Source organism: Aquarana catesbeiana, linkage group LG03 (genome assembly GCF_042186555.1).
Source record: "Aquarana catesbeiana isolate 2022-GZ linkage group LG03, ASM4218655v1, whole genome shotgun sequence".
In the NCBI taxonomy this organism is placed as follows: Eukaryota; Metazoa; Chordata; class Amphibia; order Anura; family Ranidae; genus Aquarana; species Aquarana catesbeiana.
The window spans coordinates 671,453,034-671,479,686 of record NC_133326.1 but is presented as its reverse complement, the minus strand read 5'-3'; positions in this window follow the sequence as shown (position 1 = coordinate 671,479,686).

The window sequence follows — 26,653 nt, the reverse complement described above, 5'->3', positions numbered from 1 at the left end:
GGATCCCTAGTAATTGGTACAAAATATAATCATTGAGTGTAGATGTGAGTAATTAGAATCACACAAAATGGATATTTATATGAACAACATGATTCCTGTATGTCCTATGTAAATCTATTTGTCTTGGGACAACACATGTAATATGGGTATTCTCATATAGATGAAGTCACGGCTTCTATGTCTTTACCACCATGATGGGTATCTAAACACAATTTTTCATTCATCCTATAGCGACATATCATATTCTTACTTCTAATATCACATGTATTTATAATGCAACAAGTATACAGGTTATCAGTATTTTCTTAAAACTTTTGAGATATAGCATTTGCATTACTTATGATCATTTATATATCATAACACATATGTATATGGTTTAAATGTTCAAACCATCTCTCTTGTCAGACAATTTAGTCATATTGTTCAGAGATTTCAGTTTGTGCGTGTCAGTTAGTGTAATATTAACCTGTCTCTCAGCCATTGTTCTGAGGAACAAGCATGAGTCAACATTGTGGTTTGACTAGGAAAACAATATCATCTTCTGACACAATAGGGCATATTTACCCAAATTCTCCTTGAATTAAAAGTTTTGTAGCTTTTGGTCTGACCACCAATTCTGGCTATTTGTCAACTACTTTTTATCAGGTTTCTGTTTACCTGGCCCCAGTATGAGTTCTGCTTCTTTCATCCTCGCTTCACAAAGGGGTCGTATAAATTAGTTACTTAATTGTGTTGGGAGGGGAAGTGTTCTTTGGGAGTGTTAATTCAGGTTTTTCAAAGTTTAAAACAAAATATGATATTTTGTATTGTGTGCATCAGATGTATCCGTCATGACAACCTGTACTCCAATTTCACTGCACACTGTGAGCTTCTCCCAATGTGCATTATAATCTGCAGATAATCAGACAGAGCCTGCCACATTTCCCGAGTGCATGCAAACACAGTCTGAATAAGACCGCCTACCCCTAATATCCACCCATCAAGGCATTTTGATATTTGAATAATTCCTCCCAATAACGTACAACTGCCTACATAAAGGCTGAGGTCTCAAGATTAATCAAGAAAGACAGAAAAATAAGCAGATTAAACTCTAGCTTTATAAGAGAGGTATGGCCCAAGCCCCTTTGGCCCCTCATAAGGTTTCAGGTTTGTATGCTACAGCATAATAAGACATTTTAGACAATTGTTCTCTTTCAACTTTATGGTGACATCTTGTAGAAGGTCCTTTTCTGTTCCATTATGACTGTACCCCTGTACAAGGGCTAATTCGCACAGACACACTCCAAAATCTTGTGGAAAGCCTTACCATGTGAGTGACGGCTGTTATAGCCACAAAGGGGAGCCAACTCTAAGAAAGACATGGATTGATGAGTTTAGGGTGGAGAAACTCCAGTGACTTGCACAGAGGCCTGACCTCAACCCTACTGAATACCTTTAGGATAAATTGGGCACCAATAGCTATCCAAGTTAACCAAGTCTTCCTAACCAGCATCAGAACCTGTCTCACGAAGGCTCTGGTGGTGAATAAGGGCTAATTTGCACAGACACACTCCAAAATCTTGTGGAAAGCCTTCCAACGTGAGGACTGTTATAGCCACACAGGGAAGCCAACTCTATAACGACATGGTTTGGTGAGTTTGGTGTAGAGGAACTCCAGAGACCTGCACAGAGGTCTGACCTCAACCCTACTGAAAACCATTTGGAATGAATAAGAATGCTGATTAGAAGCAAATTTTTTTTTTCATCCGTCATTAGAGCACCAGTTGTTAGGCAAGTCTTCCCAACAACAGCACTACCAGGGCTCACAAATGTTCTTGTGACTGAATGAGAATAGATTCCCACAGACTCACTCCAAAACCTTATGCAATGCTTTCTCAGATGAGTGTAGGTGTTTATTGCCACAAAGGGGAGCCAACTCCATAAAGACATGGCTTAATGAGTTTGGTGTGAAGGCCTATACAAACCCCTGACCCTAACCCTATTGAACACCTTTGGGATGGATGAGAACACTAACTGCAAACTAGATCTTCTCATCCATCATCAGCACCCAACCTTACAATAGCTCTTTTGACTAAAGTAGGCACAAATTCATACAGACAAATTCCAAATTCAAGTGGAGATCTTTCCCAGAAGAGCAGAAGCTGTTATGGCAACAAAGGTGGAGCCAACTCCATATTAGTGGCCAAGGTTTTGGAATGGGATGTCCAACAAGCTCATATAGATGTGATGGTTAGGTGTCTACAATTTTTTTACCAAAATAGTGTATTTCACCAGGAAATAGTTCACAGAGACAAAGATATGCATTAAGTGTGTCTTTAGCTCTTGGGCTGCCTTTTATTGCGCAGGTGAGAACTCCAATACACACATTTCATCCATGACAAATTTAAATGTTCCATCATCTACACAAAGCTGAAATATCAGTTTATATAGACTGAAGCAGAAGAAGAGAACATAGGGGAGAATCATTGTTGCATTTTCTCAATGATCATCAGTCATTTTGTAATGATCATCATTCATCTCAGTCTTCCGGTAACACTACGGTAATGCTGAGGTAATTTACAATTTTCAAATTACAGAGAAAACTCAAGAAAAACATCAGAGCGTGTACGAAGTGCGAAAATCTGTCCAGTGGTTATACGTTTTACTCTTCAGAAGACCCAATAGCTAAGCTTGAAACTGTTATTGGCTTCAACAATCGTTACTTTTAGCTATGTGACTGCCATTCGCAGCTCCTATTGGCTCTATGGCTAGAAATAATGGTTGTTATGGCAAATAATGATTCTTATAGCTTAGTGATTCAAGCCTTCCTCTGCCCTTTCCTGCCTGTCTTTGGGTAGTCTTAAGCCTGTACTTGTATGCAGGGCAGCCAATATAACTCTTCTTGACAGTTCAATACAGATAAGGAGAAAGCAGCTGAGCCGTTATGTAAATACATTAAATTGCTGTGTGTGCTTAGTGAGTTATGAACAGACAATATTGGGTTGGTATTGCAGATGAACTCTCATGTAAGGAGATTGTTAACGACTAATTGACATGTAGTATAATAAGATGTGGACCTGTACACTGGACAGATTATGGAATTCAGTGTCGGAAAGGAGAAAGGAAAGGAAAGGAATGGGAAAGGGAAAGGAAAGGAAAGGAAAGGAAAGGGAAAAGGGAAGGAAAAAGGAAGGGGAAAGGAAAGGAAAAAGGAAAGGTAATAAAAATGGAGCTTTGGTCTCTCTGGCTGGACAGATGCATTTAGTAACCCGATAAACCCATCCTTTGGACTCCTACAGGTTTACTTCTTCATTATTTCCAACGGTGGTGCCCTGGTCATCCACACCCGCACTCCATTCCAGAGCCCAGCCCTGCAGGTCCATGCATACTCTACTGTAAGCCAGTAAGGATGGGCCCTCAACTGGAAAATCAGTGAAACCAAGCTATATGCCTTGTATTCCAGTCTGACATCGCTGGGCAGAGGAGGGGTAGTGTCACAAAAAAAAGTTCAGAACTTGGCGTACGGGATTCAGGAATAAATTGCCAGCGAAGCAGTTCTGGAATTATACCCTCATCTTAATAAGGAAGTAATCATCTTCATTTACCTCATTTAGGATTTCTGAGGAAATTTCGTCTTGTGCATCTGAGTTTCCATAGGAACAAGCCTTGCATGAAAATTAGACAGAGAGCCTCAGGGTGATTAGTAATCACAAGAGTAATTAATATGTTAATTAATAGAGAAAGAACTTCTGGACTCCTGCCGTTCATCTGCCCACGTCTGTCTCCGGCTCGAGTCTCCTTTCTTTCTTTGTCCAAACCTTTCATCCCGTCCTGTCATCTCAGCCTCTCCTTTAGTTCATTTTATCCAAGGGCAAAACCGATACTCAAGGAGATCATCGGCCTCATTCAATAAGTAGTGCACAAAGTACTACAGTAAGTGAAGAAGCCCATGGCAACCTATCAGAATTCATTTGGCTGCAGTCAGTCCAGTACAAGATGAACTTTGTTGCTAGGGTTACTTTTTGGTATATTTATAGCAATAAATGACTGATTTTGCAGAAAATACGATGCGTTTATACAACATATTTCATGTCTTCATTCCCCCTTTTTTCCCATATTTACAGCCACACACAAGAAGACTTCATACTTACCTCTCCAAAAGGTGGTGAGTGTTCAATTTGCTCTATTCAAGAGCGATGGCCATCAGCATAATCTTCAGCATCCATTATTTCTGCATGCATCAGATACCCGTTCCCACGCTGTTGGCAGTGGTTCCTCCCACAGGTCCTTATGTCAGTACTATGTCCTGTAGTGATGTAGGTGCTGCTGAAGTATTGCTATTGTGTGGTGGGGAGCACCTCCATCTGACACTTCCTGCTGATGTTTTAAGAGGCTGTAGCTTGTCAACAGAGCAAAATGAGAACTTGCCAGAGAGGCAACTATTGACAATCTTCTTTCACAGGGAGAGTTGTTTTTTATTTTTTTTTAAGTACCCCCCCCCCCCCCCCCCCCCAGGCAGCTCAGTAGGAAGACCCCCTCTTAGGCAGCTCAGTGGGTTAGCATTTCTAAACCTCAGGGCAGAATGCCCAACTCTTTGTAGGGTGTGTACCAAGGTCCTAGGCCTAATCTAATGAGAACCTCCAGGGCCTGATCTAATGAGAACCTCCAGGGCCAGGGATAGCTGACATCCTTCTGTATTTAGTGGGTTGTGAGACATGGTGGGTGTAGAGTAGTTAGAGTTATTGGGCGCCAGACACGTCTTGAATGCAAAAGAAAGTTTATTTCTCTTAACAAACTTTTTTGGGGAAGAGAGGGTTAGGGTCAGGAGACCCTTAGGTAGTTGCAAGATTAATTGGCAAATTCTGAGACTTCAATAGGAGGACAGCCATGCAGGGAAAGGCATCCAGCGAGACGCTACATCTGCATGTGCAGAAATGCTTTCTCCTATGGCAACAGTCTTTAACGGTTCCTAACACAAAGCTTAACAGTTCCTTCACTCCCACTAGACCCGCTGATTCACTGCCACTGAATCCCTTGAGCTCCTCCAATCTTCACGGTAGTATCTTCAACAAGCGTCACTCTAAATACCTCTCAAGCGTCAACCCCGCTGGCCTGCTCGGTCCCTAGCTTGACACACAAGGCTGCTCTGCAAGCGTCACCTCCGCTGGCTGGGTCCCTGGCTTGATACCCACGGAAGTTTCCCGATTCTTCACCGTCCCTGGTTGGTGAGAATACTGCTCCGATACTTGCTTCAGTTACTCACTGTGGTCCCTGGTAGTTAGGCGGATAGTCCCTTACTGGCGACAGCTTCCCCTCTACCTCCGACCACGACAGGTTCTCCGCCCGGCAGAACCATCACTTCTGGTTGGACTGCAGGCCACAGTCCCAACCCTGCGCTGCTCTCTTGCTTCTGGATAGGCTCTCAGACAGCCTAGCAGCCAGATGATATACCCATAACCTGACCTTACGTTGCCCTTCTCATATCTAGTACCACCAAGTACTCGGACACCTAGTGGTAGAAGAGAAAAGTGCAACAAGGCCAAACTTCAAATTAATAGATCTCTAACAATCAACCAGGATAGTTATTCCTGGCAAGTAAATTTGTGAGGAGCAACCCTGCCTAAAACTCCAGGGTGCTACATCCTCCCCCTGCCCACAAAACTACATCTCAGAGTTTGCAGAAAAATTATTTCTTTTTAAGCTCTCAAGCCTGAGAGCGAGTGTCCTGGCAAAAACTGGGATGGGTAGGAAAACAGGAAAAGGTTAACAATATAACAGTATAGCTATAGATACATACATATGTGTGGTGTATTACACGCAATAAACATAGGTATCAAAATAGACATAAAAGAAGTTATAATAGGTCATATGAGACAATAAAATATCAAACCATCAACAGCCTTAATTCCTCACTATCTATCTAAAATATATATACAGTGATAATATAGAAATGGGTTAGTGTTGATGGCAGGCTAGATCCCTGTCTCTCCTTAGCCAAGGAAGACGCACCGACACAGCAACACCTGAAAGAGAAAATCAACAGCAATGCAAATGCATCCTTTCCTATAGTAATATGGTGCAGTATATACACACGTGATTAAGCAAGTTTTAATTGTCCTCAGCCGAAGACAGCATAGCAGTGTAAATACACTCTATGGAATATTGTATTATTTACATTTTTTAGAAGCAGGTCCTATCAACAAACTTACAATTAGCACATAATGTGAATAAAGTTCACTTAGGTCGGCACTGCTCACGCCACCTTGTGACCACACTAGAAACAGTTTAGACATATGGTTTAGTCCATTATCCACATGCATTGCGGGAAATGGCCCTTCTATTACAGCCTAATCTAACTGACTAAACACTTATGCCGCGTACACACGATCAGACTTTACGGCATACTTGGTCCGGCGTAACGGATTTCGTCCAACAATTCGATCCTGTGTGGGCTCCAGCTGACTTTTTTTTCTCAAAAGTTTGACGGACTTAGATTTGAAACATGTTTCAAATCTGTCCGACGGACTCGAGTCCGGTTGAAAAGTCCATTCGTCTGTATGCTAGCCCGACGGACAAAAACCGACGCTAGGGCAGCTATTGGCTACTGGCTATGAACTTCCTTGTTTTAGTCCGGTCGTACGTCATCACGTACGAATTCGTTGGACTTTGGTTGATCATGTGTAGGCAAGTCCGTTCATTCGGAAAGTCCGTCATAAAGTCCGTTGAAAAGTCCGGCAGACGAAGTCTGCCGTAAAGTCCGCTCGTGTGTACGCGGCATTAGAGTCCAAAACAGTTTACAGTCCATCAATTTCCCTCTGAGTGGACTATATTGCCCAGCAGTTTCCCTTCTTTATCAGGAACCACTTTGGGGACAAGGGGGCACAGATGCATTTCAAGCAACAAGCAACCAGGCCTTAGTGCAAGGGACCACACTTCATTACATAGGTCCCCTTGCAAAGGCATCCTAAGTCTGTCCACATGACAACCAGGGACAAAGAAGATTTTCTTCTTAGGAGCAACAACCTGCTGAAGAAGATCATAGGTCGCCCTTCAGGGTGGCTCACCCCAACAACTTCAAACTTTAGCCACCATGGCTCAAGTGGGTACTCAGTGTATCTGCCGGCAGCATTCAGTCCAGCATAGTCCGGGCAGAACAGCTCTCTGGAATGTTTTCCACTAGCAACACTTTAAATGTGTGTGTGAAGTGGCTGTCAGCATAGCGTCCTTGATATCACACAACACATATTTCTAATCCAAGGGGTAATGATACCATTTCGATGATGTTTCATCAGTAGTACCCGGTGTCGGGCAAGATTACAGACTCTCCCATTTTATTCACCGTGGCGACAAATCAATTGAGATAATTTTTGTCTGGTCGGGGGATGACTACACCATCTATGTTAATCTTCCTGCCGTAACCCCAGGTATTCAACACTGACAGGTACTTTCCAGACATCCGCACCTGCTTCGTCCCCCCATTGGATTTCTTTTTCTGAGATCTCTTTTTCCAAATAAGGGGGGTGTAGGGGTATAAATACCCGTAGTCTTCTGCCACTTTCTTGATTATTGTCCTCTGTATCTTGGACAGCCGTGGCAGGGTCTTAGGATCTCCATAGCCGGGTAAAACCCGAGCATCTAGAGCACGCTGGACCGAACACCCAGCGACCACAGCGTTTACGGTTGGGCACGGGCGTGCTAGGGCGGACTTTAGGGATCCATTGAGCTCCAGGGTCCTCTTCAACGGACCTGGCAATGCTGATCAGCAGAGCTGCACTGGCTGTGCACACTAGCGGTAGTAGTAGCAGGTGTTTCATCCTCCTGCACATTGCTTATTAGCTCTTCATCACTCTCATACCACTTTCCAGTGTAAAACAAGGTGTCAGAAAAGGGTTCTGATAGCCCGTCAGACGTAATGTCTGAATCTGAAATAGTGGAGCACTCTTCATCCGGGATTTGGTTGGGCTTGGCACGCACCTTGACTGGCACAACTGTGGCATCCCCCTTGATGGCCACTGGCATCACCTCCCCCACAGGCACACCACTCTCACTTCTCACGGGCTTACCCAGCTCCGGTAGAGTAGCTAAAGTTATTGGGCGCCAGACATGGCTTAAATGCAAAAGAGTTTATTTCTCTTAACAAACTTTTTTGGAGGAGAGAGGGTTAGGGCCAAGACACCCTTAGGTAGTTGCAAGAATAATTGGCAGACTCCGAGACTTCAATAAGAGGACAGCCATGCAGGGAAAGGCATCCAGCAAGACACCACATCTGCATGTGCAGGAATACTGTCTCCTATGGCAACAGTCTTTAACAGTTCCTAACACAAAATTTAACAGTTACTTCAGTTTCACTACAATCACTTCTTGTAGCTCTTCAGCACACTGAGCTCCCGGTCTCTCAGTAGACCCATTGATTCACTGCCACTGAATTCCTTGAGCTCCTCCAATCTTCACAGTGGTATCGTCCTCAAGCATCAACCCCGCTTCTCTGCTGGGTCCCTAGCTTGGCACTCTAGATACCTTTTAAGCATCACCCCCGCTGGCCTGCTCAGTCCCTGGCTTGACACACAAGACTACTCTGCAAGCGTCACCTCCACTGGCTGGGTCCCTGGCTTGATACCCACTGAAGTTTCCAGATTCTTCACTGTCCCCTGTTGGTGAGAATACTGCTCCGGTACTTACTTCAGTTACTCACTGTGGTCCCTGGTAATTAGACGGATAGTCCCTTACTGGCGACAGCCTCTCCTCTACCTCTGACCACAACAGGTTCTCCGGCCAGCAGAACCGTCACTTCTGGTTGGACTGCAAGCCACAGTCCCAACCCTGCGCTGCTCTCTTGCTTCTGGATAGGCCCTCAGACAGCCTAGCAGCCAGATGTGCCCAGGATAGGCCCAATCTCTGGCCTAGCAGCCCTGGCAATACAACACACGGGGAGAAATCAATAGATCTCTAACAATAAACCAGGATAGTTATTCCTGGCAAGTCAATTTGTGAGGAGCAACCCTTCCTAAACTCCAGGGTGCTACAGGTGGAGGAATTGGGGTCATTCACTGTAGAACACTTCGAGAGAGTAGTAAGCAGAGTAAACTCAGGAGAGAGGTATAGGATACAGGATACCAAAAAAAGCAACAGAAATGTAGCTCCAGAGCTCTCCACTAGCAACAGTCAATATAAGCTATGGACTTTTTAGCCAAGGCCGGCAATCTGTATTATGTGTAGCAGCTTCAGGCAGCACAAGTACTTTCTTGAGAAAGTAGTGTAGCGCACCCCAAAGGAGCCGCAGTTAAACTGGGATCCCCACCCTACACAGCCAGGCACACTGATTTTTCACAGGTACTCCAGAGACAGAGAACAGTCAGTGACTTTGTTTTTGTTATTTATTGAGGGTTAATAACTTGGATATGGACGGGAGGTTATAGAATGCCCACTTGAGAGGCTGCTAGGATGAGTCATTAAGCCCTGAGTCACTGAACCCTGACCTAGATTCACAGCTAAGGATTAGCCCTTAGCTGAAATAAATTTTCCTACACTAACAAATTCACACTAACACATAGTTTAGATCTAGAACACACTAGAGGGCGCTACAGTAGACAAGTGGACCCCTGCAGGGAACACTTCTTTCCCAGTTACTCCAGTAAGGTAGAATAAACTCTTCCAAGCCACAGGACCAGACCTCTCTTCCAGTAAAGGCCCTCCAGAGGCAGCAGGCCTGGAAGGCACAGACCACCAACACTGCCTCCTCTCCGGGCAGCAGCCCAGGACACATGACACAAAGACCTCCTCTCCTGGCAGGAGCCCAGCAAGCACAGGCATAGCCTTCTGGCAGGGGCCCAGGATGCAAGACAAAAAGACCTCCTCTCCTGTCAGAAGCCCAGGAGTCAAAGCAAAAGACCTCTCCTTGCGGGAGCCTAGTAACCAAAGGCATAAGACCACTCCTGGCTATTGCTCAGGAGGCAAGGGCAAAAGACCTCTTCTCCTGGCAGGATCCCACGAAGCAAAAGACCCACTCTACTGGCAGGAGCCCTAGAGACAAAGGCAAAAGACCTCGTATTCTGACAGGAGGCCAGGAAACAAAGTACCTTGTCTCCTAGCAGGAACCCAAGAGGGAAAGACCCTTCTGCAAGGTCGCCCCAGATATTTATATCCTTCCCCAGCAGGCACCAATGGCAATAAACCCTGTAGTGATTTTCCACAGTGCCATAAATATTCATAACTAGGTACTACATAATCTCCTCACTCAGGGTTCTCCAAACTATGGCCCTCCAGTTGTTCAGGAACTCCAACTCCCATCATGCCTAGTCATATCTGTGAATGTCAGAATTTTGTAATGTCTCATGGGACATGTAGTTCCAAAACAGCTGGTGGGCCGTAGTTTGAAGATCCCTGTATCTTGTAGAGCTACTTCCGGACAGCAGGCAGAAGTAGACAATAATCGACATGAGGTAACCCAATGAACACAGTAACAATTTAGAGCTCATTTTGACAAGAGCCTAGCTGCTAAACTAAATTTGAACTATGGACACTCCAGGTAGGCTCCCTACATTCAAGACAAGTCAAATTGCAAGTCACTGACAGTATGAATATCTTTACTGCTTAGTTATGCTGTGGCAACTATCGCGTTGTACAGAAAGTTCTACCTTTGCCAAATCATATGAATCATCTGTACATGTATGTGAAGAGTATTGACAGAGGTATCTATATTTCCCAAGTGCCTCGGTAAAAGGAACTTTATTCAAGTCAAAAGGTTGTCAGTGTCTGTGGCTAACAGAAGAGTTCATTATAGAATGCGTGTAAAATTGGTGTATCTGAAGAACCTTACATTGGTATTTAAAGCCATATAACCCTCCGGGTTATGCAGCCTTGAACTGCTGTGAGAGCATTTGTATTGGGTAACCCCTGTTGTTGAGTACATTTGAAGAACACACATTTATTTTAATTTTGAATGTTGGGAAACAGTCTCAAATGTTGGTGGCCTGTCTGAAGAGAAATCAAGTGACTGTGGTGGGTGACGTTGGCCCTTCTCGGTGGGAGGACAGGTGCAACTTATATCCTTTACCTCACAGTGCTATATTAAAACTGGGACCCGCTGTAGCACAGGGTCAGCCTAGGGACCTGGCAAGGGTAGTCATGAAAGCAAGGTCTTGAGTTAATCATAAAGACTTCCTGTGGTGTGGGCCATTACAAGATTTTGGAGTGTGTCTGTGGGAATTTGTCCTCATTCACCCAAAAGAGCATTTGTGGGGTCAGGTAATAATGTTGGAGAAGAAGACTTGGCTGGCAATCTGTGTCCCGATTCACCCAAAAGGTGTTCAGTGGGGCTGAGGTCTGATCTCTGTGTAGGCCACTCCAGTTCCTCCACACCAAAGTCATCAAATCATGTCTTTATGGAGTTGGCTTTGTGCACAGGGGGACAGTCATGCTGGAACAGAAATTGGCCTTCACCAAACTGTTACCACAAGATGGGAGGCTTACATTGGTCCGAAATGTCTTGTATGATGTAGAACTAACAAGACCCTTCACTGGAAACACCTGAACCGAATAATTTGTAAAAGTGCCCACATGCATTTAACCAGATAGTGCATTTGGTTTAAGCATCAGTAAACTCAGTATAAAAAAAACCCCAAAAAAATTTACAATAAAAGAAAAATTTTCATCCCTTTGGGATGAATTAGAGTGGAGACTGCGAGCCAGACCTTCTCGTCCACATCAGTGCCTGACCTCACAAATGCAGAATGGTCAAACATTCCCATAGACACACTCCTAAATCTTGTGGACAGCCTTCCCAGAAGCGTTGAAGCTGTTATAGCTGCAAAGGTTGGGTCAACTCAATATTGAACTCTACAGACTTATGCCCCGTACACACGGTCGGATTTTCCGATGGAAAATGTCCGATCGGAGCGTGTTGTCGGAAATTCCGACCGTGTGTGGGCTCCATCGGACATTTTCCATCGGATTTTCCGACACACAAAGTTGGACAGCAGGAGATAAAATTTTCCGACAACAAAATCCGTTGTCGGAAATTCCAATCGTGTGTACACAAATCCAACAGACAAAGTGCCACGCATGCTCAGAATAAATAAAGAGATGAAAGCTATTGGCCACTGCCCCGTTTATAGTCCCAACGTACGTGTTTTACGTCACCGCGTTCAGAGCGATCGGATTTTTCCGACAACTTTGTGTGACCGTGTGTATGCAAGACAAGTTTGAGCCAACATCCGTCGGAAAAAATCCTAGGATTTTGTTGTCGGAATGTCCGAACTAAGTCCGACCGTGTGTATGCCCTATAAGACTGGGATGCCATCAATGTTCATGTGTTTGTAAAGGCAGGCGTCCTAATACTTTTGACAATACAGTGTATATGTAATTCTGCATTTCTGGGTTTTGGGTGGAAAACAAGGCAGATTGCTGTTCTGTTAGTACAGAAGGCATAGATCCTGTGTTTCTGTAAAACAAGAACACAAATCCATGTCTTCCCCTAGTAAAAGCACCTCGCCCACTACACTGAAACTTTAGCTAGGGACACACTTAACCATACCTCCCAACTTTTTGAGATGGGAACGAGGGACATCTATAAGCAAAAGTATGCAGGCATAGGACACACCCCCTGCCATGCCCCCTTAAAGGATACTGAAACAAAAAAAGATTAGTTAAACCCACAAGTGCTTTTTTTACCACTACTATTCCTTTATATTGGCTTTTGAAATTTACAAATGTAGCAATTTAGAGATTGGTTGAAAGGTTTAGCACCGGGAAACACTTCTTAAAAGACAAATAGTGTATTTTATTTACAACTATATAGATCAGACCAAAATGAGGGACAAATGAGGAGGAAAGAGGGACAGAGGGACTTTGTTCCAAATTAGGGACAGTCCCTCGAAATCAGGAACAGTTGAGAGCTTTGCATTTAACCACTCAATATTGAACCCTCCGGACTAAGATTGGGATGCCATTAAAGTTCATGTGTGTAAAGGCAGGTGTCCCAATACTTTTGACAATATAGTGTATATACGTGATTCTGCACAGCGTGGTGCCCTGTAGCTGTAAATCTGCTATGGGGCAGTTGGCAAGTGGTTAAAACAATAGCACACTGATACAGCAATATATATTAAAGCTGATCTCTCTGGTCTGTATGTCACATTTCGTACTTTCACACATTTTTCCATAAGATTTGAAATATTAAAAAAAAAATTGTGAATTTTTGGTCAAAAAAACTGGATAAATAGACCCAGTAGTGCATATGTAGAAGACGTAATCTAAAGATTCCTATAAAAAAAAAAAAAAAAGAACAGCTAATGACACGAAAGCTTCTACAGGAAAATCTTGAAAGTCTGTCCCTAGGAATTGGAGGCGGCTGGAAAAGGAGACATGTATCAGCTCTCTGCTGGAGGTGACAGCGATTGCAGGGAGAATGGTTTTATGCAGTACTGCGCTTCCCCCTACGGAGTACAAAGAACTCTCCGCTGATACAATCAGAATTCCGCCGCGCTCCGTCTCATTGTCACTTTCCCCTGCTGCTGATTCCAGACACGTTTCCAGCGCTAATATTACATTAACCCACCAAAGTGAATCTCTGAGGTGTGTGGGAGTCGTTGGTGACTCACTTCTGCGGCTCTGGGAGAGCGTGTGTGACGGCGTCTGAGCCGGTCTGTTTGTGTGTATACTCCGCTTCCACAGCCATAAACACATATGTACATGCTCGGTGTGTACACACCATGGGTGCCCATGCTCAGCCTGATAACAGCAAAGGATCTGAGCACAGCTTCTGCTGATGAAGTGATGATCAGATTGTCTAGAGGTTTTTTTAAAAAAAGGGCGTGTAGCCAATCTTTCCATTCTACACAGCTTGCTGGAAAATTTCTGTACACCCAGGGGTCGATCGTTCTCTTTTCTATGTAGAAGGTTTCAGATTGTGGTTCGCTTGCGTTTGCTTGTGTTTCCATTTGCATGGGGTATTGGTGGTCCAGCAGTAAGTAGGAGAGGCAACAGATACCTCATTACAAACTTTGAGCGAGTCTGCCTGGGTTCAGTTCACAAACAGTTTAAAAAATCTTGCTAGAAGTTTGCAAACTTCGCGCTGAAATCCATTGAATGGGGGGAGGGGTATTCTGTTACTCTATTCTGGCCATTTGTTGCACTAAAAAGCAAGCAGACCAGAACAACCACAATTTCTGTACCTTAGCACCTCAGATATGCCCCAATGCATGCACCTTCAGACCTCTGATCAGCCCCAGTTCTTGCAACTCAAATCAGTCTTAATTCCTCCTACCTCACACCATGAATCAGCCCCCCATTCCTACACCTTCAGACCTCCGATTAGGTTCAGTTCCTGCACCTTCAGACCTCAGATCAGCCAAAATTCTTGCGCCTTCAGACCTCAAATCAGCCTAAATTTCTGCGTCTTCAGACCTCAGATCAACCCCAAATTCCTACACCTTCACACTTCATATTAGCCTCAATTACTACACCTTCAAACTTCAAATTAGTCTAAATTCCTGCAACTTCAGACCTCAGATCAATCCCAATTCCTCCAACTTCACACCTCAGATCAGCCAAAATTCTTGTGCCTTCAGACCGCAAATCAGCCTAAATTTCTGAGTCTTCAGACCTCAGATCAACCCCAAATTCCTACACCTTCACACTTCATATCAGCCTCAATTACTACACCTTCAAATTTCAAATTAGTCTAAATTCCTGCAACTTCGGACCTCAGATCAGCCCCAATTTCTCCAACTTCAGACCTCAGATCAGCCCTAATTCTTGCACCTTCAAAAACGCATTGGCTTTTCATTTTTACATGCTGCAGCTGGCTGTTCCACTAAGGCTGGATTCACACCTATACATTTTTAGTGCTTTTTGCATTTTGCAGATTTGCACTACAGTCCATATAACATGGTTTCCTATGGAACACTTTCTGTAGTGCAAATCTGCAAAATGCAAAAAGCACTAAAAATGCATAGGTGTGAATCCAGCCTAAGGCCTGATTCACACCTATGCAGGTTGCAGTCAATGCATATTCCAAGTGCATTTAGCATTTTTCAATACACATTTTTGATCCATTGAAGTCTATGGAACCAAAAACCAGAAAAAAGTCCCTGGCCAGTCCATAAAATGCACAGATGTGAACTACATCAATAGCAAACCGTGTTAAATGGACTGTAGTGTGTTTCTGCCAAAATGAAAACGCACTAAAAAAAATGCAAAGGTGTGAACCAGGCCTAAGTGAAGCAAGGGGGTAGATTCAGAGGCTTTCTCACATAAAAAAAGTCTGCAGTCGCGGCAACGCAATGTCAGCAACGTCCAGTAGGCTTCTCATAAATATCATGCAGGTAAGTGGGCCTTGGATACAGGGAGGCAAGCCAGGCTTTGTGTTTGACAGTCTAGTGAGCTATCAATTACAGCCTATGGCAGTGGTGCCCCAATTCCTGCACCGTCACACCCCAGATCAGTCCCAATGCTTGCACCTGCAAGCCTCAGATAAACCCCAATTCCTGCACCTTCACACCTCAGATCAGCCCCAATTCCTGTACCTTCACACCTCAGGTCAGCCCCAATTCATGCACCTTCACACCTCAGATCCACCCCAATTCCTGCAACTTTACACCTCAGATCAGTCCCAATTCCTGCATCTTCACACCTTAGATCAACCCCAATTGCTGCTCTTCACACCTCTGACCAGCCCAAATTTCTACATCTTCAACCCTCAGATCAACCCCAATTCCTGCTCCTTCACCCCTTTGAACAGCCCTAATTTCTACATCTCCAGGCCTCAGATCAGCCTCAGTTTTGCACCTTCACAGCCTCAAAGAGCTTCAATTTCTGCACCTTCACATCTCAGATCAGCCCCAATTCCTGCACCTTAACACCTCAGATCAGTCCCAATTCCTGTGCCTTCACACATTAGATCAACCCCAAGTCCTGCTCTTCACACCTCTAAACAACCCAAATTTCTACATCTTCAACCCTCAGATTAACCTCAATTCATGCTCCTTCGCTCCACTGACCAGCCCCAATTTCTACATGTAGCACCCTGATGTTTGGGCAGGGTTGCTCCAAAATGTACCCGCCAGGCATAGTTTCCTTGGCCAATTGTTAGGGATCAAGTGATTTCACCCTAAATCTGGATTTTCTGCACTTCTCTCTTCTGTGGCTAGGTGGCCGTACCTTGTGACATTAGATAAGACAAGGGTGATGCAAAGACAGATTAGGAGTATATGCAGTGTCTCAGCCAATGGGCAGGGGTTTTCCTAAATCAGCTTGGCCTGCTGGGAGAGCCCATATATTTGGTTGAGTCAGGTAATGGGCGTTCTGTGCCACCTGGATGGCTGTCTGGGTGGACGTGTGTTGTGCTGCCCGGGCTGCTGGACTAGAGTTTGGGCCTATCCCGGGTACATCTGGCTGCTAAGCTGTCTGAGGGCCTATCCATAAGCAAGCCAGCAGCTTAGGGTTGGGACTGCGGCTTGCAGTCCAACCAGAAGTGACGGTTCTGCCGGCCGGCAAACCTGTCATGGTCGGAGGTAGAAGGGAAGCTGTCGCCACTAAGGGTCCAACCACATTATTACCAGGGACCACAGCGAGTAGCTGAAGCAAGTACCGGAGCAGTATTGTCACCAGCCGGGGACAGTGAAGAATCTGGAAACTTCAGCAGGTGCCAAGCCAGGGACCCAGCCAGAGGGGTGACGCTTGAGGAGTATCTGGAGTGCCAAGCCAGGGACCCTGCAGGGAAGCGGGGGTGACGCTTGAGGAAGATACTGTGTAACCATATTGCAAGAGCTCACGGGGTTCAGTGGCAGTGAATCAGCAATCCTAGTGAGAGAGACTGGGGGCTTAGTGGGTCGAGAATCTACAATAAGTGAGCCACCCCGCCCACAACAGAGCACTCCAGTGTGCATGGGGGAACAGAGCAGAGAGCTGGTGACTGATAGTCACCAGCTCTCTGTTCATGGAGCCCTGAGAACCATGCAATCAAACAATGCCGGCAGGGGACAGAAGCAGCATCCACCTAAGTAAGTATGATTCCACAAAAAAAAAACATTCCCATACTTCTCTTTTAAGGCCTCAGATTAGTCTCAATTCCTGCACTTATGCAACTCAGATCAGTCTTAATTCCTCCTACCTAACACCATGAATTAGCCCCCCATTCCTACACCTTCAGACCTCAGATTAGGCTCAGTTCCTGCACCTTCAGACCTTAGATCAGCCAAAATTCTTGCGCCTTCAGACCTCAAATCAGTCTAAATTTCTGCGTCTTCAGACCTCAGATCAACCCCAAATTCCTACACCTTCACACTTCATATTAGCCTCAATTACTACACCTTCAAACTTCAAATTAGTCTAAATTCCTGCAACTTCAGACCTCAGATCAGTCCCAATTCCTCCAACTTCAGACCTCGGATCAGCCCCAATTCCCGAACCTTCAGACCCTAGATCATCTCCAATTCCTGCACCTTCAAACCTCAAATTAGTCCCAATTTCTGCACCTTCTGACTTCAGATCAGCCGCAATTGCTGCACCTTTACACCACAGATCAGCCCCAATTGCTCCAAATTTAGACCTCTAATCAGCTCAAGTTTTTAAACCATCAAACCTTAGATTAGCCCAAATTCCTGCACCTTCAGACCTCAGATAAGCCCCAGTTTATGCACATTCACATCTCAGATCAGCCCCAATTCATGCACCATCACACCCAGATCAGCTCTAATTCCGGCAGCCTCAGACCTTAGATCAGCCTCCTATTCCTGCACCTTCAGATCTCAGATCATCTCCAAATCTTGGATGGTCAGAAATGCAAGGGTTTTACATACCTGCTGCAGCTAGGAGGAAGAAGGTAGGCGGATGGGCTTCTTCACATACAGTACATCATATGGGCAATCGCATCTACCATCCCACCTTAACAATTACCAGTCTGATAATAACTCGTAAGAGGTCTTTAAAGTGAACCTAGCATCAGATGTGCATGCATGCCAAGTAAACTGTAGGTGTAATATTTTCATGTGTATTACCTCTTCCTTACTTCCTTTTAGTTTTGGTTCCTTTAGACTGGAAATAGTGCTTGTTCCAGGCTTGTGTCAGGGTGGAGGAAGTCAATCTGGTTTGGCAGTTATGGAGAGGCATCGTCCTTCTATGAAGAAGAAGGTAATCTAGGCTTACCATGTGAAATTGCAATGGCATTCTCCATTCAGAGGGAACATAGAATCAGGGCACTGTGTTCCCACTGGGACAGCTGACAGGATCTTGGAAGAAATTAATTAGAGAGAGAGAGAGAGTAACCCCACTTCCTAGCGAGGACTGCAGAGCACTGGTGGTGGCTGTCATATTGCTGCTACACTACATGAAGATGGCCAGTAGAAAAGCTGTCTGGCTTTCAGCAAAGTGAGTTTGTACTGAAATTCCATCTGCCAAACCACCAAAGGACCGAAGCAATGAAAGCCTAAGTGAAAGCAGAGGTTGGGGATGGTGTTAGCAGAAGGAGGGTGGCAATGGAGGTACCACATAACTGCAGCCACTTCAAGACAAGTTGAAGTTATCTTCCTTCCTTTGAGTCTTGCCAAACAGTATGAGATCAGTGGAAACTGTATATTTGGAAGAGGATGCTGACACCCTCTTTATGTGAGCCTGGAGATAGAAGACAAAGGTTGTGTTGTTCATGTAGGGGGTGTCATTCCAATGGGGTTGAGTGCTGTAAGCTAGTGTGGGTACACTGGATCTTTAGTGGTAACAGGTATCTCAGCTATGAAGTAGAGATTCTGTCTCCTAAGATGCTCTTTGACTTTAAAACAGACAGCATGATTAATAAATGCTTCAAACTCTCAGCTGAAAGGTTAGTGGTGGCCATTACACGGGTCAGTTGTGTGAGAAACCAGCTGCAACAAGAGCTCATCATTACCTCCTGGGAATTCAGAAATAGCCTGACATTCACAAGTGGGGCTTAAAGTTTAAGTTTCCCTACAAAGACCTTATATAGATTCTCTCATGGCTTTTCTACCTTCCAGGATTCCTTGTTCTTCTTTACACTAAAGATAGTTCTTAATGACATTGGCTGTATGTTTGGGGTTGTTGTCCTGCTGCAGAATACATTTGGGGCCAATCACACACCTCCCTGATGGTATGGCATGACAGACAAGTATCTGCCTGTGTTTCTCAGCATTGAGGACACAATCGTTCCTGACCAAATCTTCAACTCTCTTTGAAGAAATACAGCCCCAAACTTGCAAGACACCTCCACCATGCTTCACAGTTGCCTGCAAACACCCATTATTGTACTGCTCTTCAGCCCTTCAGCAAACAAACTGCCTCCTGCTTCATCCAAATATTTCACATTTTGACTCATCAGTCTAGAGCACCTGCTGCCATTTTTCTGTACCCCAGTTCCTATGTTTTCATACATAGTTAAGTCCCTTAGCCCTGTTTCTAGGTTGGAGGCTTTTTGGCCACAATTCTTCCATGGAGACCACTTCTAGCCAGACCTCTCCAGGCAGTAGATGGAGGTACCTGGTCCCACTGTTTTACTTCAGTTCTTTGCTGATGGCACTGCTGGATATCTTCTGATGTGGAAGGGAAGTACGCATGATGTGTCTTTCATCTGCTACATTAACATTGCCTGTTTCTTTGTGCTTCTTCAAAAGAGCTTGACCAGAACATCCTGAAACCCCAGTCTGCTTTGAAATCTATGCCTGGGAGAGACCTTACTGATACAGTATAACTACCTTGTGTCTTGTTGCTGTGCTCAGTCTTGCCATGGTGTATGACCTGTGACATGAAACTGTCTTCTACAACCTCACCTTAGTAGCAGAGTTTGGCTGTTCCTCACCCAGTTTTAAGCCTTCCATACAGCTGTTTCTGTTTCAGTTAATGACTGTGTTTCAACCTACATATGAAATTGATGATCATTAGCACCTGCTTGATATAATTGGGTAATCATACACCTGACTCTAATGCTACAAAATCCCTGACTTTGTGCAAGTGTAAAAACGAATTGAAGCCAAAGGGTAGTCACACCAAATATTGATTAGATTTCGATTTTCCTTCTGTTCACTCACTTTGCATTTTGTAAATTGCTAAAAATAAACAAATAAAATATATATATTTTGAAATCATTCTTACTTCCTACAGCATTTCTTCACACTTGAATACAACATTTGCACAGTACTGTATATACACACATTGGTCCAAGCTGGATCAAGAAACCTTTTTCGTCTAGGTTACCAGTGGTTTCCACAATAAAAACGCGAGCTCTAATAGAAGTCTATGGGGAACCGTGGTTAACCCTCACAAAAAACGCGGGTACATTGTGCTGCACCCGTGCTGTGGCCAGATTGCAGCGTGGCGAGGTGGACCCGCCCTAAATGGGAATGAGTGGTTGTGTATCCTATTCTGTCCTTACATTTTGCTATTTTCAATTCCCACCATAATAAAGAGGATCAAAAATAGATACAAAACCACTTTAGTTCTCATTCTCAAAAATGCTGCATCTAGATGTGTACAGCAGATAGCTTTGTATGCATCTAAATGCAGCACTACAGTAATGAAGGAGCTATACATACAGGTGTGTACACGTGAAAATGTGCACCGCGTTTCGCTGCAAAGAAAAAAAGAGGGAGATCCCAGTGCCCAGGGCTGCACAGATCTGCGGATTTTATGCGCCTAAACGCGTAAATGTGTAACCATTCAAGAATAACCCTTTCATGACTAAGCCTATTTTTGAAATTTGGTGTTTACAAGTTAAAATCCATATTTTTTGCTAGAAAATTACTTAGAACCCCCAAACATTATATATATATTTTTTAGAAGAGAATCTAGAGAATAAAATGGCGATTGTTGCAATATTTTTTATCACACGGTATTTGTGCAGCGGTGTTTTAAACGCAAATTTTTGGAAAAGTGACACTTTCATGAATTTTAAAAAATCCAAACAGTAAAGTTACCCCAATTTTTTTGTATAATGTGAAAGATGATATTACGCCGAGTAAATAGATACCAAACATGTCACCCTTTATAATTGCACGCACTCATGGAATGGCGACGAACTACGGTACCTATGAATTTCCATAGGCGACGCTTTAAAAATTTTTTACGGTTACCAGGTTTGAGCTACAGAGGAAGTCTAGGGCTAGAATTATTGCTCTCGCTCTGACGATCGCGGTGATACCTCACATGTGTGGTTTGAACACCGTTTACATATGCGGGCGCGACTTCCGTATGCGTTTTCTTCGCTGCGCGAGCTCGCGGGGACAGGGGCACTTTAAAAATTTTTTTTTTTTTTTATTTATTTAATTTATTTTTGTACTTTTATAAATTGTGTTTAAAAATTTTTTTTTTTTTTTTACTTTTATTGCTGTCACAAGCAATGTAAACAACCCTTGTGACAGTAATAGGTGGTGACAGGTACTCTTTATGGAGGGATGGGGGGTCCCTCCTTTACACTTCAAAGTATTCAGATCGCCGAAAACGGCGATTCTGAATACTGTGTACTTTTTTAAATTCGGCGCCATTGGCAGCCGAGTAAACGGGAAGTGACATCATGACGTCGCTTCCGCGTTTACAACAAGAAGGCTGGAACGAAGCCGCCCACAGCTTCGTTCCAGCCCGCCCCCAGCCGCCAAAGATTCCCGATTGGACACCGGGCCTCCCGATCGCACGGGAGGCCCGGTAACAGCGGCGGGAGGCGGCGGGAGGGGGGATGTCCCCTCCCGCTCCTCCGGTATAACAGCCGAGCGGCTTTTAGCCGCATCGGTTGTTATACTCGGGTAGCCGATCGCCCGCTGAAAACAACGGTACCGGGATGATGCCTGCAGCTGCGGGCATCATCCTGGTATAACCCCGGAAAGCCGAGTACGCATATGTGCGTACGGTCGGCGGGAAGGGGATAATTTTACATGTCTAAAACGACTACCGTATTTATCGGCGTATAACACGCGCCGGCGTATAACACGCACCCCAAGTTTAGGAGGGAATTATAAGGAAAAAAATGGTTTAAGGAAAAAAACTTACATTTAAATGCCCATCAATGCAGCCTTGCACAGCGTCCATCTGCATGCTTGTCCAGTGTCATTTGCAGCCTTGCAGTCATTTGCAGCCTTGCAGTCAGCAGCCTTGGTGTCATTTGCAGCCTTGAAGCTTTGTCAGTGCTGATCTGCAGCTTTCTGTGTCCATTTGCAGCCTTGCTCAGGCTGCAGTTAAACTGCAGTGACTTTTCATTGTCACTGCAGTTTGAAAATGGCTCCCATGCGATCCTGAGCTTCAAAATCGCTGACCGCGATTTGAAAATGGTGCCGCCGGCGCCGAAATACACAGAGCCGGTCCTCGGCTCTTCTCGGCGGCTCTCGTTCACTTTCGGCTTCACTCGTAGTCCCGCCCGGGATGGGCGTGACTGTGAGCGGAGCTATCCGAACCTAGCCGAGTACACTCGGCTAGGTTCGGGCGGCGCTCGAGTGAAGCCGAAAGTGGCTGAGAAGAGCCGAGGACCGGCTCTGTGTATTTCGGCACCGGCGGCGCCATTTTCAAATCACGGTCAGCGATTTTGAAGCTCAGGATCGCAGGGGATCGACGTATAACACGCACCTGCGATTTTCCCCTGATTTTAAGGGGAAAAAAGTGCGTGTTATACGCCGATAAATACGGTACTTTAAATGCATGTTTTACGCAGGATCTTCTGCCAGCAAGAACCAACATTCCGTGCAGAAAATACTCATAAGCCTGTGTGAATGAGGCCTTCTGGTCTTTTTAACCACTTGCCTACTGGGCACTTTTACCTCTTCCTGCCCAGGTCAATTTTCATCTTTCAGTACTGTGGCACTTTGAATGACAATTGCGCGGTCATGCTACACTGTACCCAAACAAACTTTTTATCATTTTTTTTTTTCACACAAATAAAGCTTTCTTTTGGTGGAATTTAATCCCCACTGGGTGTTTTATTCTTTGCTATATAAACAAATAAATACTGAAAATTTAGAAAAAAAAAAAAACAAAAAAAAAAAAACGTTTTCATAGTTTGTTATAAATGTATTGGTACCCCTGTAGGGGCTGCTAAAAGTTGTGGCCCACCTGTCACCCTGCCCAGCCCGGCATTCACTTCCCAGTCACTTTTGAGACAATGAACAGTCCATGTGACTGTTTTGTATTTTTAATGAAGGATTTCAACTTAGATAGGGATATGATTATATGGGATGCCCAGTACAACAAACAATTGGTTGATTGTATATCAATCAGTTGGGACAACTATACACACTTAGCTACTCCAGTCTCCTCCAGCATATCTCTTGCTTGCAGACTGTTTTTCTCTCTCTCTCTCCTGCACAACACTTTACTCCAGGCACATCCAGCACATGGTTAGGCCCAACTCTAACTCAGTCAGGCCTCACAACTTCCTTTTGCAGGCAGGGACCGCGGGTCCATTTAATGTAGTTAGAATTGGAAATAGGAAGTCTTTAGTGCTAGCTGTCCTATGGTGGACTACTGCTCCCAGTAAGTCCTCTTCGGGCCTTGCCAGCCCTCCTGGCTGCAGCCAACCTCACTGCCCGGTGTATGGTTTCATTTAAAAATCCTTTGAGTATCATTACTTCAGTTGCACATTATTACACATTCAACTGCTGGTCCCAATTAACTTTACCATCTAAGGTGCTGCCTATCCTTTCTTCTCTGGAGGTCCAAATGTGTGGCTCCTTGTAAGCCCTTTGGAGCTGGTTTTCGCCTTGAGGAGGTGGGGACGGCTCATGGAGGACCTTGGATCGCTGAACCTCTTTTAAAAATCTGGTTATAGGAAACATTCTCTCAATTCCACTTCTTGAGCAAACAAAAATACTCCTGAAGAAGACCACGACTATATGGGTCGAAACTCGTTGGGGTATCAATATGGATGGAAATTTTGTAATGTAATGATTTGTCCCACTGTAAGATTTTTGCCATGTATGATGGAATATGTCCTTTAAGCTTAACCAGAGCTCATATTTTAAACCAATTCACAAATTTTAATTCTACTTTGGTATAATAAAAAGATTTGATCAAATCAAAAATTTTTGACCAGATGACTTTGCTGCTAAAAAAAAACCCCTTGGGGGAATCGTCCCATACTGAATGCACTAGCTCTTTCCTCCTCATTCTGACTGCCCCTGGCCTGTCTCTTGCATTCATTGGATTTCACTTCCTGCAATCATGGAGGCTCAGCATCACATGCAGCCTTACCTAGAGAGACCTGCCTGCAAATGTAGTCTGCCTAGCAACGCCCCCTGAAATCCACCCATTAAGGCATTTTGATATTTGCATAAACCCTCCCAAGAGCCAGCCCACTGCTTGAATCAGGACTGGGGCTCTGGAGAAGAGAGCTGAGTGCTGAGATTTTTGTCAAGAAGCTATCAACAGCATCCTGTTGGCCCCTCCCACCAGCCATGATCTGCCTGCAATGCATAGAAAAGCACTGAGTCCCAGTGATGATGTCACTGGATCTGAAATAGAAAGCTTTTATTTTAAATGTCATAAGCTTGTTGATGAGGGGGCAAAAGAGGGACTAGGGAAGGCAAAATTCAAGCAGGCGCTTTAAAGCGGAATCAAACCCAAATGAAAACTGTAATATATTGCAGCTTACCAATCATTAGATGTGATGGCTGCAGTCATTTTCTTTTTTAGGCTTTTTCCCTTCTGTTTTCACCTTGTGATCTGGCCCGGTGTTGCCAACCTCCTACAGCATTTTTTACTGACAAAACATGGAAAATGTACTGATGAAGCACATTTTTTACTGACAACCTGAAAAAATTACAGAACTCCTATTAAGAACTAAGACAATCGATATTTAACAACTTGCCGACCACGCGCGAAATCACGTACCTGTGTGTTATTTCATGCAATAGCCACTAGGGGGGCTCGCGCGTACCACCTGAGGCATGTTTGCGCGCTGATTGGACACAGGGGCTGCCAATCAGCGGGTCCGGTGTCTGCCGGGCACCCGTGATCCTTCTCGAGAGAGGCAGAACGGTGGTCTGCCGATGTAAACAAGTCAGATCGCCGTTCTGACAGGGGAGAAGATAGAGATCTTGTGTTCCTGCTAAGCAGAAACACAGATCTCTGTCTTCACCCGGTCGGAGGACCCCCACACCATTAGTAAGCACTCCCTAGGGACACATATAACCCTTTTATCACCTCTGATGTTAACCACTTCCCTGCCAGTGTCATTAGTACAGTGGTAGTGCATATGTTTAGCACTGATCACTGTATTAGTGTCACTGGTCCCCAAAAAAGTGTCAGTTAGTTTCCGATTTGTCCGCCGCAATGTCGCAGTCCCGTAATAAGTTGATGATTGCCGCCATTACTAGTAAAAAAAAAAAATCCATAAAAATATACCATCGTTTGTAGACGCTATAACTTTTGCGCAAACCAATCAATTTATGATTTTTTTAATCAAAAATACGTAGCAGAATACATATTGGCCTAAATTGAAATTAGATTTTTTCAATCTTTCTATTGGATGTGTTTTATAGCAGAAAGTAAAAAAATATATATATATATATTTTTTTAAATTGTCGCTCTTTTTTTGTTTATAGTGCAAAAAATAAATACCACAGAGGTGATCAAATACCACCAAAAGAAATCTCTATTTGTGGGGGAAAAAAAAGGACATGCATTTTATTTGAGTACAACGTCGCACGACCGCACAATTGTCAGTTAAAGTAATGCAGTGCCGTATCGCAAAAAATGGCCTGGTCATTAAGGGGGTAAAACCTCCCCGGGGGTGAAGTGGTTAAACAGTACAAACACAATACAGAAACACTAAGTCCCGGTTCAAACAGGGGCGACCTGTCAGGCGACTTAGCCGCCTGACAAGTCGCGTCCCGTTCTGTACTATGGAACCGTTCTAATAGGAGAGACTCAAGTTGCTCCGACTTAGAAAAAGGTTCCTTTACTACTTTGGGGCGACTTCAGAGCAGCTTGCATTGACTTCTATTAAAGAAGTCATTTACAAATCGCACTGAGGTCACGCCATGCGGTGCGGCTTCAGAGTTGGACGACTTTGAAGCTACCCCAGTGTGAACCGGCACTGACAATACCCGTAACAAGTCATTTGCCTGTTTTTTTTTCACTTAAAAAGTCAACACAGCATAACAAATTATTAGCCCCTGATATTTACAGACAGTTGTAAAAATTACAGATTTTTACAAACTGTCAGAAAATTTACTGACAGTTGGCAACCCTGATCTGGCCAGTAACACACCTCCTGTATTAGAGCCCCCCCCCCCCCCCCCCACACACACACACTCTGGATGAAGGAGCACAGGGGGCACCTTTGGACAGATGCATTGTCAGTCTAGGGGGGGAAGGGGAGTGTTAGATTCAATAGCAGATTTAGATACACTAACAAACTGAAGCCAAACCCCAGCTAATACTTTATAATCAGCTACATTAAACATCCTTTTGGGAAAAAAGGTTTTACATGAATAAATAAAAGCTGATCGCTGTAGTCACCCCTGCCAGTGGTTTGTCCCATCCCTGTAACTGCAAGAGAGTTTGTCCTTTTGAAAAACAACAGGCCTACTGGCAGGATCACCAGATGAAACTGAAAGAAATCCCAAATAAGAAAACGAATGCAGCCATCACATCTAAGAATTGGTGAGCTGCAATATAATAAATGTTGGTTTTGGGTTTAACTGCTTCAGATCTGCGCTATAGGCGAATGACGGCTACAGCGCGGTCC